Below are 17870 nucleotides of genomic sequence, written 5' to 3' on the forward strand. Positions count from 1 at the left end.
CAGTGTCTTAAAATTAGTCACCTAGCAGTGGAGCAGTTTTTAGGATTATATATCTGAAATATTTAACTTTTAATCTTTAACTTTTTTTTTCTTTTGGGAAAACAAGGAGAAAGATGAAACAGAGAAAGATGAAAAGTTTAGCACTAAACTTTAGTATAATTTTTTTTTTTTTTTTTTTTTTGAGACGGAGTCTCGCTCTGTCGCCCAGGCTGGAGTGCAGTGGCCGGATCTCAGCTCACTGCAAGCTCCGCCTCCCGGGTTCCTGCCATTCTCCTGCCTCAGCCTCCGGAGTAGCTGGGACTACAGGCGCCCACCACCTCGCCCGGCTAGTTTTTTTTTTTTTTTTTGTATTTTTTAGTAGAGACAGGGTTTCACCGGGTTAGCCAGGATGGTCTCGATCTTCTGACCTCGTGATCCACCCGTCTCGGCCTCCCAAAGTGCTGGGATTACAGGCTTGAGTCACCGCGCCCGGCCAAAACTTTAGTATAAGATTAATGTAATCTTAGCGGTCTTGTTTAATGGCTTGCTAATGTCAGAATTTTGAGGATGTGGATACAGTGAGAATGTAACAAATTCATAATTATAATTTGCTGATTTTTAGATCAGATTCAATTTCTATGCTTGAATTTTATGTTTGTTCATACAAATAGTTTGAAAGCCAATGTTAATACATCTCATCACCTCAGTAGTAAAGTTGACAGGATGACACGTTGCTACAAATCCATAGATGTTATGGCTTACTTTATAGTTTGGTAGGACATAAGGTCCTTAAGGATAGGCCTGTGTCTTTTTCATTTTTGTTTCTTTTTCACAGTACTTTTTTTCAGTAGTATCTATTAAAAATGAGAGGCTGGGCGTGGTAGCTCATGCCTGTAGTCCCAGCACTTTTGGAAAACTGAGGCAGACAGATCGCTTGAGCCCAGGAGTTTGAGACCAGTTTGGGCAACGTGGAAAAACCCAAAAGTACAAAGAAATAAAAAAAATACAAAAATTAGCTAGGTATGGTGGCACACATCTGTAGTCCCAGCTACTTGGAGGCTGATGTGGGAGAATTGCTTGAGCCCAGGAAGTGGAGGCTGCAGTGAACAGTGATCATGCCACTGCACTCCAGCCCAGGTGACAGAGTGAGATTGTGCCTCAAAAATAAATAAATAAAAATAAAATATGGGGCTGGGCATGGTGACGCACACCTGTAATCCCAGCACTTTGGGAGGCCGAGGCAGGTGGATCATTTGAGGCCAGGAGTTCAAGACCAGCCTGGCCAACATGGTGAAACCCTGTCTCTACTAAAAATGCAAAAAAATTAGCTGGGCATGGTGGCGGGTGCCTGTAGCCCCAGCCACTTGTGAGGCTGAGGCAGGAGAATCGCTTGAACCTGGGAGGCAGGAGGTGGAGCTCAGGTACTAATGCTTGCTTGCCCGCTACTCACCTCCTGTCATGCAGCCAGGTTTCTAATGGGCCACAGACTGGTAGTGATCCATGAACAGGCAAAGAGATGGTACAGTTTTCCGAAGAGCATATCCATTCTAAGGATTCCTAATCTCTAGAAATTTTAGATCACAGTGGCACACTCCTTTAGTATCTTCAACCAGACTTGGTAAAGAACTACTATTGCTGTGGTTAAGCCATAGTTTTTGTACTTGTTGAGTGTAGTAGTTCTCACACTGCTGTAAAGACACCTGGGAGACTGGGTAATTCATAAAGAGAAGAGGTTTCATCAGCTAATGGTTCTGTAGGCCATACAGGCTTCTGCTTCCTCGGGAAACGTACAATCATAGCGAAAGGCAAAGGGAAAGTAAGCACATCTCCACATGGCTGGCAGGAGAACAACCAGGTCTCATGAGAACTTACTATCACAGGAACAGCAAGGGGGGGAAGTGTAGCCCCTGATTCAGGCGTGCTCCACCAGGCCCCTCCTTCAGCACTGGGGATTATCATTCAACTTGCAATTTGGGTGTGGACGCAGAGCCAGACCATATCATTGAGTATATGAAGGCGCTGGTTATCTTAGGTATCAAAATAAATCCATGTTGCGTGATAGTTTGTTCTTTGGTCTTATCAACGTTATCCTGAATTAGTGTAGTGTGGGTTGATGATGTATATCCAGTTCTGATCCAGAAGCTGTCTGATGGTCCAGATAGGGTGCTAAGGAGGGAGCAGAAACTTCGAGAGCTTTGTGGTTTCATATATAATTAGTAAATGAGCCACTGGGAACAAAAAAAACTTTGAATAATGAATAACCAGCTAGCTAAGAAGTTAACACTAAAATGCCCAAACAGTATAGGATCAAGAAAAATAGAGACATGTACCAGTAGGATATTGATGTAAGTATACCTATAAAGCCCAATTTGCAAAAGCTAATTTATTTCTATCATTTATATAGGAGCAACTCATACTTCCATCCCATTCTTAAAGTAAATAGTATTTTTCTAGACTGCCCAATACTTTGGGGTGTGTTCCTAAGGCCCCTTACATGAGGAGATACAGTAACCCTCACTCTCATAAAGGCTTCTGACCAAGTTCTTCCTCTACACATTTTTCTTTTTCCTGGCCGACTACCTCAGATATTTAACCTTGTAATTTTAAAATCAGGTTTTCAAAGCCACCCTATCCTCTTAGGTGCCTAACATAGGTGTCATGACGCCTGCAGGCTCTTGCCATGTGATTTTCTGGCTCTTATTCACCAGGTGGTGGCAGAGCCTAGAGGCAGTGATTGGGTTCCTCTTCCCCCGTCCAACCGCGGTGGGTTCCTCTCCCCCGTCCAACCGCCGGGGGTTCCTCTCCCCCGTCTAACCGCGGGGGGTTCCTCTCCCCTGTCTAACCGCGGGGGGTTCCTATGACAGCCAGTGGTTTTGCCTTGTCTACTTTAAGAGAACCCCTGAGGATGATTGCAGTGACTCTTTGAAAAGAATCAGTTGGTCTCAGGCTGAAGGAAAATAGAAGAAACAGAACATTTCCCCTTGGACTGCATGAGTGATGTTGGTATTGAGGTTGCTCTTCAGACAGCATTGAAACATTTCATGGAAACATCTGAAGGATGGAGCAAAATGATAAGATACATTTCTACTCTTGGACTTTGGCTGTATTCATGGATTTGATTATTAATATATTTAGAATTTTCCTCATTCCAAAAGATCCGTGCTATTTGGTTCTGGATTGGTTGCTTGGGGATAGTGGTAAAAATACAGCCTTCTGTTTTAAAATGGAGGGAGCAGGCATTGCTTTCTTGGTGTTGACTGCTTGTCCCAGGAGGTTCTGCCCAACAAGTGACCGAATTGCCTCTCTTATATCATAAAGCATAGGTAAGTTCAGGAGCTGCTCTTATAATAAAGCATAGCTGAGTTCGGGAGCCTCTTATATAATAAAGCGTAGTTAAGTTCGGGAGCCTCTTTTTTTTTTTTTTTTTTTTGAGACGGAGTCTGGCTCTGTCCCCCAGGCTGGAGTTAGTGGCGCCATCTCGGCTCACTGCAAGCTCCGCCTCCCGGGTTCTCGTCATTCTCCTGCCTCAGCCTCCCGAGTAGCTGGGACTACAGGCGCCGCCACCTCGCCTGGCTAATCTATTGCATTTTTAGTAGAGACGGGGTGTCCCCGTGTTAGCCACGATGGTCTCGATCTCTTGACCTTGTGATCCGCCTGCCTCGGCCTCCCAACGTGCTGGGATGACAGGCGTGAGCCACAGCGCCCGGCGGGAGCCTCTCTCACCTCCTAAAGCGTAGCTGAGTTCGGGAGGCTGCCTTATATAATAAAGCGTAGCTAAGTTTGGGAGTTGATTGCTGCGATGTCCATTGTTCAGTCTCTTTACAACAATAGGAATTACTCTTAAGAGCCTGATATTGGTAACTTCTTGTTTTGGAATATTCTGATTTCTCTGTCATAAGCCTGTGTTCCAGTGAAATCCAAAGCAGAATTCCAAAGGTTGGTCGAAATGATTGAAGTTCGGCCTCTGCCATAGATTACCGCGGTATGTTTACATTGTACGCCCCTCAGTATTGGTGTTCTGACATCAGGATCTTGCCTGTGTAGTGAGGTTTGTGTACTGTGGGGTTAAACTTCCTTTCATTATAGCAAGGAGGTACATAGGAGTTCTCTCACAGTGTATATTCGTCAGAAACGGCTGTTTGAATTCTATTCTTAAAGGAAATGGATACTTATATTCAAACATGTTAGAGATCTTGAGTTTTATCAGTTATACATACTACATAGCTGTGCTATATATGAGTTAGTTTGCCTAATATTGTAAGTACTTACTGATAAGAGTAATCAAAAAACATACATGGTTGTCCTACTAGTATCATTTCTTCCTTGAAGGACATAAGGATAACAGTTATTTATTAGGATGTGACACCAGAGAGGAGTAATTTAACTGATTAGATTTTCCTTACTTTCTGTTTCTGTGAAATAAAGGCAAAGCTAAGAAAGATGGAATCCATATGGAAAAATCCTTTGCTTCTTTCTAGCCATTAATACCAGTTTTCAATTTTAACCATAGATGTCACCAAAGCATAGAAAGTAGTTCAGAACTAGAAATAAAACAACTGTTTTTAGATTTTTTTCTAAAGGCAGGGTCTTGCTCTCTTGCACAGGCTGTAGTGCAGTGGTGCAATCTCGGCACACTGCAGCCTCACCTCCCAGGGTCAAGCAATCCTACCTCAGCCTCCCAAGTGCCTGGGATAGCAGGTGCCTGCCACCATGCCTAGCTAATTAATTTTTTTTTTTTTTTTTTTTTTTAGAGATGGGGGTCATGCTATGTTGTTCAGGCTGGTCCCAAACTCCTGGGTTCAAACAGACCTCCTACTTTGGCCTCTCAAAGTGCCAAGATTATAGGTATGAGCCACTAGGCAATTCTATGCCTAGCCTGTAATTTTATCTAATATTATAAATTTCTCATGCTGTTTAACTTTTTGAAAAATATTATATCAGTAGACAAAATGCTTATATTAAAATATATTGCTTTGTTTGAGATGAATAGATGAAGTCTTTTTTGAAGATGAGCTAATTATGATGCTTCTCTTAGTAATTTTGTGATGTATGTAGGAATCCTGAGCACAAGAGCAGGTAGCCTCAGTTCAAATTCTGGTTTTGCCACTGAGTAACTATATTATAATGGTCCAGCTTAAAATTTTTAAAGTTAGCTTTTTAAAAACAGAACTTCATTGAGATATAATTCACATCTCGTATACTTCACTCATTTAAATTGTATAGCTCTGTGTTTTTTTAACATAGTCTCAGAGTTGTTTAGGCATCACCTATTTTAGAACATTTTCCTTCTTCCTAAAAGAAAACTTTTCTCATTATATGGATTATATAATTACTCAGCATTAAAGGGATTACCAAATTGTTTCCTACGTGAAATGTTTCCTATACGATGATGTAGGATACTGCATCATCTAGTAATGATACTAGTAGGACAACCATGTAAAATGTTTCCTACACCATTTTACATTCCCACCAGCAAGTATGAGGGTTCTTTCTTCTCATTTTTGCCAATACTCGTTTTTCTGTTTTTTTAACTATAGCTTTCTAGTGTCTTTGAAGTCGCCTATCTTTGTGGTTTTGATTTGTATTTCCATAATGATTAATGATATTGAACATTGTTTTATATGCTTATTGATTATTTGTATATCTTCTTTGAGTGAAATGTTTCTTTATTCTAATTGACTTTTTTTTTTCTTTTGCTGTTGACCCATCTCTAAATACTAGTGCCTTTAAGGCCAGATGTGGTGGGCTCACACCTATAATCCCAGCGCTTTTGAAGGTGAAGGTGGGAGGATGACTTGAGGCCTGGAGTTCAAGGACAACCTGGGCAACAAAGTGAGATCACATCTCTACAGAAAGTAAAAAATTAGCTGGATGTGGTGGTGTGTTCTTGTAGTCCCAGCTGCTCGAGAGGTGAAGCCGGGAGGATGGCTTGAGCATAAGAGATTGAGACTGCAGTGAGCTACCGCACTCTAGCCTGGGCAAGAGAGTGAGACCTTGTGTCTAAAAAACCCCTCAAAAGTAGTCTCTTCATAATGGAGTTATTATGAGGGTTGAAATAATTAATATATGTAAAATATTTAGCTTAGCATAGTACCTGACACACAGTAAATACTCCTCTAATGTTGGTTATTATTATTGTTATTACTGCTTAAAGTAATTCTTTAATGTGTTTAATGCTTCCTGGTCACTGTATTTTAATTCCTCTGATGTGAGTTGTGAAAAAAATCTTCAGCTCCCATTTTCACTAACCTTGGTCCATCCTACATGTGTTCAATTGTTCATTTGTTCATTTATCCTTCATTTAGCAAGCATTTACTGAATGCCTATTATGTGTCATGTTTTGTGATAGAACCTGATACTGCAAACTGGAAAAAAAAAGGGATGAAAGTCTGGAGGGAAATTCAAATGATAGTTGGAGAGCAATGAGTGCTTTATTGTAGGTATTTGCAGGCTTTGGTGAAGTATTCAGAGAAGGGTTGGTTGATAAGCTGAAACCTGAAGGATGAGTGGGAGTTTCTGATGCAAATATTGAGGTCAGTGTTATGGATAGTGCAAGGGTATGTTCAAAGGCATAGGAATTTGAAGACATTGAATGTTCAGGGTAAGATGAGAATTATAGGACTGCTGCCATGGCTAGTGCTGATAGGAGCTGGGAATATGATATGAACAGCTGGAGAGGGGGTACCAAATAGGAAAGCACCTCTCTTACTTCTGGGCCTTTAACGCTCAGAAGATTCTTCTCCTTTTTACATATTTAGCTTTTCACTATGAAATGTGTTACTTTTCATTATCAAATGTCCCTCCTTGTCTGTAGTAATATTTGTGTCTTAAAGCATTTTTTGTTTGATATTAATATAGTCACTGCAGTGTCTTTGAATTTAGTGTATATCTCCTATAGACAGACTATAGTCGAGTCTTGCATTTTTTGTTCTCTTTTCCTTCCCCCTCCTCTTTCCCTCTCTCCCTTCCTCTGTCTCTCCCTCTCTCCTTTCTTCCTCTCCTCTCCTCTCCTTCTTTCTCGCTCTCTCACTTTCTTTTTTCCCTCCCTTCCTTCCTTCCTTCCTTCCTTCCTTCCTTCTTCCTTCCTTCCTTCCTTCCTTCCTTCTCTCTCTCTCCCGCTCTCCTCCCCTCCCCTCCCTTCCCCTTCCCTTCCCTTCCCTTCCTTCGAGATAAGGTCTTGCTTTGTTTCTTAGGCTGGAGTGCAGTGGTGCAATCAAAGCTCACTGTAACCCCTATCTCCTGGACTCAAGCAGTTCTCCTACTTGAGCCTCCCATGTAACTAGGACTCCAGGTGCATGCCACTGTGCCCTTTTTTTTTTTTTTTTCTCAGAGATAGAGCCTCGCTTAGTTGCCCAGGCTGGTCTTGAACTCCTGGCCTCAAGTGATCCTCTCACTTTGACCTCCCAAAGTGTTGAAATTATAGACATGAGCCATTGCACCCAGCTGAATCTTGCTTTTAAAACTCCAGTCTGATAGTCTCTTCCTTTTGATGTGAATGTTTGGTACATTCATGTTTAATATAATTTTTGATATGGTTGGATTTATGTCTGCCATTTTGATTTTTGTTTTCTATAGATTTCATGTCTTTTTTGTTTTCCTCTGTTTGTCTATTACATTTGTGTGAAATATTTTTGGAGTGTACCATTTTAATTTGTCTGTTGATTTTTTAAAAAGTCATCTTTTTTCTTTTTTTTTTTTTTTTTAGCATTTGCTGTAGTGCTGTACTGCCCACTGCAGTAGCCACTAGCTACATGTAGCTGTTGTGCACTTGAAATGTGGCTATTCTGAATTTATGTGTACTAAAGTGAAATACAAATCAGATTTCAATGACTTAATAGGGAATGTAAAATATTCATAATCTTCATATTGATTATATGTTGTCATAATACTTTGGATATATTGAATTAAATAAAATATATTAAAGTTTCATGTTAAAAAACCTATAAAATATTACTAGAAAATTAAAAATTATATATGTGACTTATATTTGTGGTTCTCATATTTCTGTTGGATAGCATTGCTTTAAGGATTACAGGATGAATCTTGAACATATCATAATCTGAAAGTTTTACAGTTACTTGATCTAGTGAAGTATGGGAACTTTGTTCCCATATAGGTTCATTGCCCCCCACACCCCACATTGTGCTATTTTTGTCATGTACTGTCCATCTCTATATGTTATACACTGAACAATGGTTTTTATCTTAGGCCAATCTTAGGATTTGTAAGGAAATTAAAAATACAGTATATAGTATACAGGCTTTTACATTTACCTACATATCAACAATTTCCAGTATTCCTTCTTAGGGAGTTTGCTTGTTTTTGTTTGTTTGTTTTTTTTTTTGGAGACAGAATCTTGCTCTGTCACCCACACGGGAGTGCAGTGGCATGATCATAGCTCACTGCAGCTGTGAACTCCTGGGCTCAAGGGCTCTTCCTGCCGCTTGCCCCCAGCTTGGACTATCGCATTAGGGAGCAAAGGTATGGTTTTTCCCGTTTTGTCTCCCACCACATTTGCTACTTTAGCTGGTAAATACCTGGAATTTGGCCCCCATCCTGCATCAGATCTGCCTCTTCTGGTAGCAAAGATACTGACTTTTGCAGACAGCCCCAAGTTTGTCAAACTATAGCTTTCACCACCGCAGCTGAGTGTAGGGTAGAAGCAGCCTGAGGCAAGGAGGTCCCCTAGAAACTAACTTCAACCTCTAGGTGATTTTCAGGAATGATTGCTTTTTAATTTGTTCTCACTTTGGTCTATTTTCAGTGCTCTGAAATGTTATTTTTAATATAATTTTTTCCCCAATTTTATAGTTGTTTTATATAGCGACAAATTACTGACTTCTCCACATAGCTGTAACTAGAAGTCCTTCAGAACTCTTACTTTTCCTTCAGGTTCTCTTCCTCCAAGGAGCCTTCCCTGCCTCACACTGCTGCTTTGCTTTAGGTCTCTCTGCTCTGTGTTCTGGTGACATCCTGTGCTTTCTATTGTCAGATTAATTGTCTTTATGCTAGACTGTAAACTCCAGGAAGCCAGGTGCTTTTAAAATGTTACATTTCTTTCTAAACACAATGCCTGGCACATGGCAACAAATATCTGTGGAACGAATGAATGTTAAACTGGCATTTTGAATCTGGTTTGGTACCGTGTTCCCTTTAAATGCTATTGAGGGCCAACTGTGAGGTACTTAATACATTAAATGCTTTGCATATTTTATTTTATTTACTCCTTAAAACAAAGTTAACAGTGTTGCCTCCATGTTATAGATGAGAAGTCTGAAGCTAGAAAAGTTAACTAAGTTGTCCTCAGCCCTATAAATATTAAGTGTGAAGCCAAGATTCCCAGTCCATGTCTAAAGCCCATACCGTATACCATATGCTAAGTACGTTGCCTCTTGTAGTGGTTAGAAGGGATATTTATTCACAGTTGTTTTCATTTAAAGGAAGCTTCTAAATGGTAATATTATTTCTTAATAGTATTTCTGAGCACTACCCTTTACCCCTGTGCAAAGCAGTCTGCTTGCTGTATTCTCTCTATCTGCTTTTCTTGTGGGTTTTTCATGAATCATATAACACAGGTAGTTCCCCAAAGTATGTTAATGTACTGGCCTATACCTCGAAGACTCTTGTTTATTATGTAGTCCCTTTTTCATATTTTGTGCACAAAAAGGTTTTTCTTTTTTGATATCAGAAAGTATAACATTGTATAACATAGGATTGTATAACAATCCTATAATGTATAACATAGGATTCACATCATACACAGATTCACATCGCACACGGCGGGAGGGTAAACTACGTAATGAGGGGTCCGTTTCTCCCACGCTTTCTTTCATCGTCATATTGCCCGTACAGAGCAAGAGGTAAAACATAGTCTGTTGTTCCTGGGTCCGTCTCAGTTCTTATATCGGCTCCTCAGCAACACGAGTGACTGACAATTGCTTTTTTTTTTTTTTAACAATTGAAAAATAACAGAAGTGAAATCTCACTATATTGACCAGGATGGTCTGGAACATCTGGCCTCAAGCAATCTTCCTGCCACAGCCTCCCAAAAGTGCTGGGATTACAGGCTTGAGCCACTGCACCTGGCTAACAATTGCTTTTTTTTTTTATCAACTCTAGCATCTCTTTGTTCCTCCTGCTCCCTGGATAAAAATTATTAAAATGTTTATTCTACCAGTAATCTTTGGTTCCTGACAACATTGAATTCAGAACAGACTTCTGTTTTCTTTACCTTCTCCCATATCACCCAGCAGAAAACACAGACTCTGTAGCAAGTTCATTTTAACTCCCCTTTTCAAAAATGCCCAGTTTCCTAGAGTACGCATTCTCCTTTTGCTGTAGCAAGCCAAGAAACCTAACTGGTGGTCTTTTGGCGCTGGGCTGTTGCACCTCCAGATAAGATGTATGTATTCTAGGCCGGACGCAGTGGCTCACTCCTGTAATTCCAGCACTTAGGGAGGTCGAGGCGGGCAGATCACAAGGTCAGGAGATCGAGACCATCCTGGCTAACACGGTGAAACCCCATCTCTACTAAAAATACAAAAAACGAGCCGGGCGAGGTGGCAGCACCTGTAGTCCCAGCTACTTGGGAGGCTGAGGCAGAAGAATGGCGTGAACTCGGGAGGTGTAGTTTGCAGTGAGCTGAGACCCGGCCACTGCACTCCAGCCTGGGCGACAGAGTGGGGGAAAAAAAAGAAAGCAGATGGATATATTCTACTGCCTTCCTATTCAAAGTACGGCCCATGGACAGGAGGCATCAGCATCACCTGGAAGCTTGTTACAAGTGCAGAAAAGCCCCACTTTCAGACCCACTGAGTGAGAATCTGCACTTTTAGTGATTGTGTTTGTTTTACACAAAGTGATTTGTTTGAAAAGCACTGCTCTACACAATTCCCACTTTTGATGGTCCATGTCCATTTTATTTCTTGTTCATAGACAATATAATGCACAGTTTGGAGGGCAGTACTATTTATATAGGGTTCTTCACTGAATTCTTTCACTCAGATAATTCTTTTTATTTCCTTTACTGGAAACGTTTCTAGTGTTAATTTTAAGTTACAGAAGGTGGGTCCTTTTTCTCCTAGGAATATGACTTAATGCAGTATACAGAGATTTGAGGTGGAAGCAGAAATGCAGTAAGTCTTTAAGTTCTTAATATTTATAAAATACTTTAAAAGCCCCTAGTGCCATGTGAATTTTAAGTATTAGGAATAAATTGAAATACTTAGGATATGCATTTTCAGTATGAGGAATAAACTGAAATACTTAGGATATGCCCATTTCCTAAATATTTCAATTTATTCCTCATACTTAAAATTCACATGTAGTTCTGTCTCAAATGTTACATGCTCGTTACTCACTCAGATCGGTTTTCAAGTAAGTATTGTGTTATGCACATAGTTTTAATAATTTACCAATTAAATTCAGTTTGAAAGACATCCTGGAGACAAAAGATAAATTTTCAGTATTTGAACACATAGGAAAAACCTAGTTTTATAAGATTTTATCCAGTCAAATTCTCAGGCAGAAAATACCTAAGCTTTATCCTGCATGGTTTTAACTTGTTTCATTGTTTATTAATGTGTGAATGAAAGATTTCTTTATTATAAATTTGGTCAGGTATTTATCACTGTGTAAGTCCTGGAGAATATTATGTAATGTCCCATGGGTGAAATATTTCTGAGGTATGAAGAAAGCTCAATTCAGCTACTGCAAATAATGTCTTTTGACAGATAGTAAATAGGAGAATCAATGAACTACCTTAGTTGTCTTGTACTGAGCTGTTACAGTATGTTTTCCATTATAATTTCTATTCCAAACCTAGGCTTTTTAAGGACAGCAATTTTGATACTTTTATTGATGTATATACATAAAATTTCTATTTTTAGGCCAGGTGCAGTGACTCATGCCTGTAATCTCAGCACTTTGGGTGGCTGAGGTGGGCAGATCACTTGAGGTATGGAGTTTGATACCAGCCTGTCCAACATGGTGAAACCTGTCTCTACTAAGAATACAAAAATTAGTTGGGCATGGTGGCATGCACCTGTAATCCCAGCTTCTCGGGAGGCTGAGGCAGGAAAATCACTTGAACCCAGGAGGCGGAACTTGCAGTGAGCCAAGATTGCGCTGCTGTACTCCAGCCTGGGCGACAGAGTGAGACTCTATCTCAAAAAAAAAAAAAAAAAAAAATTCTGTTTCTAAATATAGTCTTATTTTGTTCAGTGGTTACATTTTCTTTTTTTGTGTGTGTCCATCTCTGTTTAGAACATTATGGAACCTGATTTTTCTAAATTTAGTCTCAACCTATACATGAAATGGAAACTTTGAAGGTTTATGAGACCTGATTTTAGGGAAAGATGAAGAAACACATTATTTAGCCTGACAGAAAAAGATATCTGAAGGATAATGATCTCTCAGCTTCCATATTATAATATTGCTCCAAAATAGATGCATTTTTATTTTCTAGTTTACTGAGAAGAATATTCTTCATTTGAAATACATATATATTGAAAGTGAGTCATTCCATTTTCCATCCTTTTTTTTTTTTTAAATGTTTGTCTTGTCTAAGACAACCTGTATCTTTTGACACCACCTTCTTTATCAGGTTATCCTATTAAATGTCTGTAGCCCCCACAGGTGTCTACTCTCTGACTCTAATCAGACTCACCATTCCATCTCTTAATTTTATGTAGTGCCTTTGTGTTTCCCGTGACTATAAATGTTTCTGCTTTATCTGGCACTTCCTCTTCATGTATTGAAGCTGTCAATAATAGAGTGAAAGCTAGCAAGCTTGGAATGTATTTAACATGGCAGGAGAAACAAACATGTTGGCATTTTTTCTGGCCTAAGAAAAAGGAGCAGAGTTTTGCTGAAAGTGGGTATTTGTTAACTTTGGTAGATTAACTAAGGACATCCATGGGCAAAAGGGCAAGAGGAAAGAGAAGCATGATGAGATGCTTACGCTTGGCAGTTGTGGACCGACAGCTGGGGTGTGTGTCCAGAGAGCCTTCTGGGGTTGTACTGAAAGGTCGTCTGTTTTGTACCCATTCCGTTGAATGGTTTGTCCTTTGATGAGCCCGAAATGCCTTTTGGTAGTGCTGGTTTGTGTATTCAGATGATAATATTAAGCTTCAAGTTTTTGCCACTAGTCTTAGTCATTTTCTCCTATGATCAGTGATAAAACATTTGCAAAGTACTCAGTGTGAAATGAGGGTTGGCTGTGGGGATGGCAGTTTTTGTATGAACCTATGTGGTCTTTCTTATAAATCTTGCCATTAAATTGAGCTATCTGAATCACTCATTCATTCACTAAGTACTTGTAGAGCACCTGTTATGTGCTTGCTCCTGTACCAGGTACTGATAGAGACGTGGATCCATTCTTAGTTGAAGGGGGCTACGTAAGGAACACATGAGGAAGCCGCTGAATAGAACAGTGAAACAGTCACCTAGTGAATGGAGGACTCCATTGTGACTTACCTAGTTTATCTGTAAGTTTAAACATTCAGGGATGCCAGACTGTATTGGCATCTGTCTTTTGGGAAAGACAGATGTATTTTGGAAAATCCGCTATGAAACATGTTTTAAAAGCATTTACTATTTTTATTTCTCACTTTCTTTCAAAATTGCTCCACTGAGGGGAAACAGGACCTTAAAAACGAGTTTAAAGTTTTTAGGAGTAACAGGTTATTAGGAAAAGAATAAGCGTTTGGCATATGCTGTCTGTGGTCCTGAGAGCACTGTGTACTACTTTCAGAACTTGGTAACTCACTTTGGCCTTTATTCTTGCCTGCTTTTCCCCTGATCATGAATCTTTCTTGTGTACCTGGTAGTACATTCGTACTTCTCTTTTAGTCTGAGTATTTTTTTTTTTTGAGACGGAGTCTTGCTCTGTCGCCCAGACTGGAGTGCAGTGGCCGGATCTCAGCTCACTGCAAGCTCCGCCTCCCGGGTTCCCGCCATTCTCCTGCCTCAGCCTCCCAAGTAGCTGGGACTACAGGCGCCCGCCACCTCGCCCGGCTAGTTTTTTGTATTTTTTAGTAGAGACGGGGTTTCACCGTATTAGCCGGAATGGTCTCGATCTCCTGACCTCGTGATCCGCCCGTCTCGGCCTCCCAAAGTGCTGGGATTACAGGCTTGAGCCACCGCGCCCGGCCGAGTCTGAGTATTTTTAATCCCTAATATTGTTTGGCTATATTCTTACCCTTTACCAATAATTATTACTCTATATTGCATGATTTACTAAAACCTTATATATTTCACATTTGAAGCTTCATGTTGGTGATATAAATTAGACATTCTTTTTCCAGGTTTAAAAAATTTATATAAAAAAATGAGTACCATTGTTTAATTTTCAACTTGTTAAGTAATTAGACTGATTACAATGCTATACTTCTCTTGATTAGTTTCTCTTTGTCTCAGTTTGATGAAACATAATATTTTATATATGTGTGTGTGTGTCTGAGTGTATTCTGACCTAACTTTTATAGAGCAGGGGTAAACCTTCTTGATTTTTTTTTTTTTTAAAGACAGAGTCTCGCTCTGTCCCCCAGGCTGGAGTGTAGTGGCGCAATCTCAGCTCACTGCAACCTCCACCTTGTGGGTTCAAGTGATTCTCCTGCCTCAGCCTCCCAAGTAACTGGGACTGCAGGCGCCCGCCACCACGCCTGGCTAATTTTTGTATTTTTAGTAGAGATGGGGTTTTGCGATATTGGCCAGGCTGGTCTTGAACTCCTGACCTCAAGTGATCAACCCACCTTGGCCTCTCAAAGTGCTGGGATTACAGGTGTGAGCCACTGTGCCTGACCCCATCTTAATATTTTGATCATCTTCCAAAAAGCATCATAACAGCTTTTTTGTATTACCTCTTGCTGCCTACAGTTTAAAGGATAATATATTTTTAAACCAAAGAGGCTTCATATCCAAAATAATTGTCTATAATTCCATTTCAGATATGGCTTTTTGTTGTTATTGTTGTGTATTAGACCAGTGCTTTTCTACCTTTAGTGCAGTATCACTCACCTAGACATTTGATTAAGATGTAGATTCTGATGCATTGGTCTGGGGTGGAGTCAGTCTCTCAAGTGAAGTCAGGCTTCTTATTTCAGTAGTTGTGGCCTTCTGCCCTTTTGGGAGGAGAATGTTCTCAGAAAGATTCTTTTCAGTGAATATTGAGATCTCTGATCTGCCCATCGCCAGCACTCATTCAAACGCCGCTCCCAGCTGGTAGATCCTGCTGTGTAAACAGAGGCCAAGTTGATGATTCCTTTGGTGTCTTTCATGCCTGTAAGGTAATTTGCCTTCTTTCAGCCTCCTGAGGGGAGGAGAGCCAACTCATCTTCTTGGGCAGGCTAGCCTGGTGCCTGGGTCAATAGGTGGGCAGGCCTGGGACCTGGGTCCATGGGGGTGGGTCTGGATCCTGGCCCCAATGGGACAGGTCTGGATCTTGGGTTTGCTGGGGAAGGACTGGACTCTAGGTCCATGGGGGAAGCCTGGTGGTGAGGTCCCCTGGGTGAGTCTGTTGACTGAGCTTATGGGTGCGAGCCTAGAGCAGGTGTCTGTAGGGGCTGTCCTGAAGTCTGGCCAGCCTGGCCCTGGAGTGGGCCTTGAGCCTGAGTTTGTGGGGGCCAGCCTGGCACTAGGATTGTCTGGGTGCCTGGGTCCATGTGGATGGGTCTTGAGTTTGAATCCATGGGGGTTAGCCTGGTGCTGGGGTGAGCCTGGAGCTTGAGTATGCAGGAAGAGACCTGGGCCTTGGACCTGTGGGGACCTGTCTGGATCTTGGGTCCATAGGGGCAATCCTAGAGCCTGGATCTGTGGGGCAGCCTGGCACTAGGGTCGACCAGTGTGGACTTGGACCCTGGGTCTGCTGGAATGGGCTTGGATCCTGGGTCTATTAGAGTCTGGGGTCACAGAAACCAGTCTAGAGCCTAGGATTGGCCTGGTGCTGGGGTGAGCCTGGGTCCACGGGGCTTGGTCTGGAGCCTGGGTTCACAGATGCTAGCCTGGTGCCTAAGCCTGTGGGTGCTGAGTTTACTGAGGCAGGCCTGGACTCTGAGTCTGTGGAGTGGGCATGGGTCTTGGGTTTGCTGGAGCATGGGTCCATGGGTGCTGGCCTGGACTCTAGGGCTGTGAGGGCTGACCTGGCATTCTAGTGAGCCTGGAACCTGGAGTTGTAGGGGCTGACATGGTGCTGGGCTGGTCTTGGAGGCGGAGTCTGTGAGTTCCAATCTGAATCTTAGGGCTACAGGAGCTGGCCTGGAACCTTCGGTGGGCCTGGAGGCTGGATCTGATAGGTACCAGCTGGAGGGCCTGGGGCTACAGGAGCTGTCCTGGAACCTGTGGTTGGCCTGGAGGCTGGATCCCATAGGTGACAGCTGGAGGGGTTTGAGGATGCAGGAGCTGCTTTGATTTTCTTCTAAAGGTGTCAACAATTGTTGGTCTTGAAGGCCTGGTTGAAAGTACTTCCATAAGTAAACACATTTGTTCCTTTTGCAAATATTTGTTCACTGTATAAAACATGCAGGGCACTGTGGGAGACATGGATGGGGATGTAAAGAGGTACTGGAGGTACTCACCCCTCTGAGGAAGTCCTTGTCGCCTCCAGTACATTTCCCAGTCAGTCTGAGTTCATTGGTCTTCCTTCATGGTATGAGAACATCTTCAGTCTTCTATTTGGACTTGATTGCAGGTTATGGATGCAACTTTACACAAAAGCATTAATAAACTTGGTCTGTGTTCCCCTCTGTTTCTCACCAGGTAGTGTCTTTAATCACTTCAGTGCCGTCCCAAGGTTATCATTTATACCTGTTAAAATAATCTCAGTATAATGATAGGTTCTGTTTTCTTTTTTTATGGGAAAACTGCTGGTTATCTACCAAGTATTTGTTGGGCACTTCTTCTTTAATAAAATCACTTCAGTTTTATTTGAGGTGGCAGTAAGCCCAGCTAAAGAATTAAATGTTCCGACTTTCTAGACATGGCCATGTGACTGAGTTCTGGCCAGTGAGATGTAAGTCCTTTAAGACTAGAGGCCTGGAGAGTCAGAGAGTGTCTGTTTTGCTTCTCTTCATTCTTTTACACCATTTTTCCTCTTCCTCAAAATTGCCAGCTCCTCTGAAGCATTTGCCATTCTACTTCCCATGACCTCACCTTCCAGTTTATTCCTTAACATTCATGGCTCACTTTTTCTTTCTTTATCGTCACCGGCAGCATCATTCTTAGTGAATTGAGCATCCACCTGACACCTGGGCTCCTTGTCCCCACGTCCAATTCTCTTTGCTTTTACCTTACCCTAGCTGCCTCTTCTCATGGCCATAGCCTAGGACAATAACCCACGGCTAGACCCATAGCCATCCCCCAGGACAGTAACTATTACTTCAGATACCTCAATTTCAAGATTCCTACTTCTCAACAACTACCATGTTACAGGTATCTACACAGAACCTGACATCACATCATAGGTGCTTGGTCAGCGTTATTGCTGTTCCTGCTATTCCGCTTCTGTTGTAGAGTCAACAGTCCTTGAAAACAGGAACTGTCTTATTGATCCTTATATATCCAGAACCTACCAGAGCCATGATACAAAAAGACTCTTAGTGTGTTTATGGGACCAGTAATGAAAGAACAGCAACAATAGGAAGGATATGGCATTCAAAAGAAGGTCCTTAAAAGATAATTAACATTTTCCATTTAAAATATCACATAATTTTTAAAAAGCATTCAAGTAATGACATTTCAAAAATTGTTTTTGTTCTCATTTTCTCTAGGGGGGAATAGATGTTATCGTTTATTGCCATTGGGAATCTTTTAGTTTAGTCAAGGTTGATCAGTTACAAATTTCCATGTCTGAGGATTATTATAAATGAGCTATAAACAGGGAGATTGCTTTTTAG

The 17870-nt window shown here is 41.3% G+C and overlaps 1 protein-coding gene across 3 annotated transcripts in view; it reads left to right on the forward strand.

Moving 5' to 3' along the window:
- SMYD3 (SET and MYND domain containing 3) overlaps positions 1 to 17870 on the forward strand; it is a 764618-nt gene that overhangs the window by 107193 nt on the left and 639555 nt on the right. The window contains exon 1 of one of the 3 annotated variants that reach the window (XM_033199073.1): positions 3934 to 4027. The exons of the other annotated variants lie outside the window; for them this stretch is intronic. The gene's annotated coding sequence lies outside the window, so the exon portion shown is untranslated. Of the gene's footprint in view, positions 1 to 3933; positions 4028 to 17870 lie in introns of those variants that run through there. 3 annotated transcript variants of the gene reach the window in all.

Source organism: Trachypithecus francoisi, unplaced genomic scaffold (assembly GCF_009764315.1).
Source record: "Trachypithecus francoisi isolate TF-2019V2 unplaced genomic scaffold, Tfra_2.0 Lachesis_group5, whole genome shotgun sequence".
In the NCBI taxonomy this organism is placed as follows: domain Eukaryota; kingdom Metazoa; phylum Chordata; class Mammalia; order Primates; family Cercopithecidae; genus Trachypithecus; species Trachypithecus francoisi.